Source organism: Meriones unguiculatus, chromosome 4 (assembly GCF_030254825.1).
Source record: "Meriones unguiculatus strain TT.TT164.6M chromosome 4, Bangor_MerUng_6.1, whole genome shotgun sequence".
In the NCBI taxonomy this organism is placed as follows: domain Eukaryota; kingdom Metazoa; phylum Chordata; class Mammalia; order Rodentia; family Muridae; genus Meriones; species Meriones unguiculatus.
The window spans coordinates 73,717,366-73,720,227 of NC_083352.1; the positions used below are offsets into that span (position 1 = coordinate 73,717,366).

Consider the following 2,862-nt stretch of genomic DNA (forward strand, 5'->3'; position numbering starts at 1 on the left):
GTGCTTGAATTGCCAGCTGGCCCCGCCAGCTTCCTCTTAGCTGTGGTGGCTAGCCTTGCTACCCTAGTCTTTTGTCTGGTTGCCTGGTGGCTTATAAGTGCACGTCTGCGTCATTCTTCCTCTAAGTCAATACACCTGTGTGAAGTACAGTGCCCAGCATTGCAGAAGGGGCTTCCTGAGAGAAAAGAATCCGCATAACTTACAAACCACTTCAGGAAGGCCTACTATTGTGTTCTTTCTCTGGAGTTTGCTTCATTTTTAAATTCAGCATGCTGCTTAACAACTTAAAAACAAATACAACACCACACACAGAGACACAGACACATACCACACACACAGGCACATACCACACACACAGGTCTCAGAGCACACTTCACCTGCTCTGGTTGGGTGCCAGCCTTCAGGTGATGGTTAGGCAGATTTCTTTTCCTTGTAGAAAAATCCATGGCTTGTTGCCCCTACAGATGGCGAAGATGCGGGAAAGGAGGGTGGCAAAGCCATTGCTGTTGGCATCCTTCATGTGGAACACATAAAACGAGACGAGGTGGCACTTCAGAGTGGTGCCCTAGATGGCACCTCCAGTCACCATGCACAGGCTGCTGGCATTGAGCATGATGGTGTCAGTGATATGGCTGGTGTCCAGCAAGACCAGCACTGTGCTGTTGACCTGGAGTGGGTCGGGATGGCAGATGGTGAGAGTGTTATCACTAGGTGCAGGATGTCCTTGGTACCCACGAAGACCTTCCTCACTTTGCACAGCTTGTACTTGGCCTCCCTGGGCACGATGCAGGGCATGGCAAAGTGGCCCTTGGTGTCACAAACCAGGCAGAAGTTCTTGCCACTCTTGTTGATGACATTCATGAGGCCCCTGGGTAGGCCACATCGGTTCTGATCTTGCCATCGACCTCGACAAGCTGCTGCTTGCAAACCACCTTCAGCTTGTCTCCCATGAGCACATACTTGTTCCTGAGGAAGATGCCAAATGGCATGCAGTCCCACAGGTGATATCCAGTGGCGCACGGCTGCCACACGCTTCATGGGTCCCTTCCCGAGACATGGTGGAGCAACATGCATGCGCGGAAAAGCAGGGCATGTCTTTTTTTTTTTTAATTCTAGGGTTCTTCTCCCATACCTGATACCTTTTACTAGAAAACCCAGCCCCGTGTTTCTCCACCATTGCTTTCATAGACAGCAATGTGTTAGCAGCTCTGCAGCTGTCCCTGCAATCTGGGATTCATCTGGCATGGCTTCGCCTAGAACAAAGCCGTGACCAAGTGCCTAGTCTTTTTTGACTTGCACAATTATTGCCCCTGTATCTCTATTTATGCCCCCTATTTGCCCGTAGTAGTGAAGTCTTTCTTTAAATGCTAAGTCTTCTATGAGGTCTGGAGGGTTCACTTGGCTTTTACCAGGACTTTTTTCTTCAGGGATGAGAACTCCAGAGCCATCGCCGTAGAGTCGCGCCCTATCCTTCACGGGAAATGGATACAGACACTTCCTGCTTACACACCGTCTGCTGCCTACTGTCACTACTTCCCATGCCAGGAGTACTTGCCACTGGGTTTGTGGTTCTTACTGTGGGGTGACAGGCCACCTGTCTTTTTTGGCCGGCCTGTGCGTATGCCACATCCTAGCGTCTTCTCTCTGCATGGCTCACATTGATACCTTGCCTAAATTAGAGCTGAAAGCCAGGAGACACTAACCCTTTTCTGCGGTGGCGTGGCTCCTCTGTGTAGTTGCAGGACTGTGATCTCCAGGGGTGTCTTCCTCTGCTCGTTCCCCTGATTTCCCAAACTTTCAAATCCAACCTTCATCTAAAGCAAAGACTTTACCACCCACCCTTTCTACACAGTCTCTCTCTTCCCAGCCTATTCACTTCTAGGTTTAAACATTTCAACAGAATAGAAAAAAAAGATGCGTGTGTGTATATGAGAGAGAGAGTTCTAGTTATTCTAGAAGTTAATTAGTTGTCAAAGATGATGAGTTGTGTAGAAGTTAAAAAGAACTCATCATAGTAGCATCAAATGATGCTGAAGGTAACCCATTCCTTGTCCATGCTCTTGAGTAGGTCGTGGCTAGCAGGGCTCTCTTCTCTTCTCTTGCTAAGAATGTTATTCCATGGTAAACAGGCTCCCTCCTTCTCTGTTATTTATGTTTTTATTACACTTACAGTGTGTGTGCGCACATGCACTCACACCTTGAGGGAAGGGTGATAACATTAAAAGCAAGGAAGCCAGGAGGCTGAGGGCGCTTGGCTGCTCTTCCGGCAGACCTGGGTTCCATTCCCAGCACTCACGTGGCAGCTGGAAGCTATCTGCGGCTCCAGTTCCGGGTATCACACACCCTTTTCTGACCTCTGTCAGCCAGACACACACAAAGCCTACAAGCATGGAGGCAGGCAGGCAGGCAGGCAGTCACCCATTTATCAAAATAAAATAAGTCCTTGGCTTTTCTGGGAAAGTATTTTGCTTACCATATGTAGAAGCTATGCCACTCCGGGGAAAGCAAAACTTTAGAAACAACAGAACAGGTTTTTAGATGGCACCATCAGCCCCAGACATTTCTAAAACATCATGTCCCCTGGGCTATTCAGTCCAAGAACAAATGCTGTATGTTCTTACTAAGTTAGCTTGAATTAAATTCTTCTCTTTTTAAATCAAACCACTACTAATCAATCTGTGCATTATCATTAGGATAATAAAGACTTATCCAGGCATGCAAAGAAATCGTGGGGGAGACAAGTGGTGGGCGTTAGTACGCCGAAAGGATACTTGTAGCGAGTGACACACAATACAGGCTCACGACAATCAACAGGCTTGGCTTTTCAAAGTATTTATTCACTCAGCGGGAGCGTGACATTTA

At 47.8% G+C, this 2,862-nt stretch overlaps 1 pseudogene; it reads right to left on the bottom strand.

The window, feature by feature from the left end:
• Nucleotides 1-400: 400 nt before the first annotated feature.
• On the bottom strand, nt 401-1,448 carry LOC110556877 (small ribosomal subunit protein eS4, X isoform-like; annotated as a pseudogene).
• Between the last annotated feature and the right edge of the window lie 1,414 nt (nt 1,449-2,862).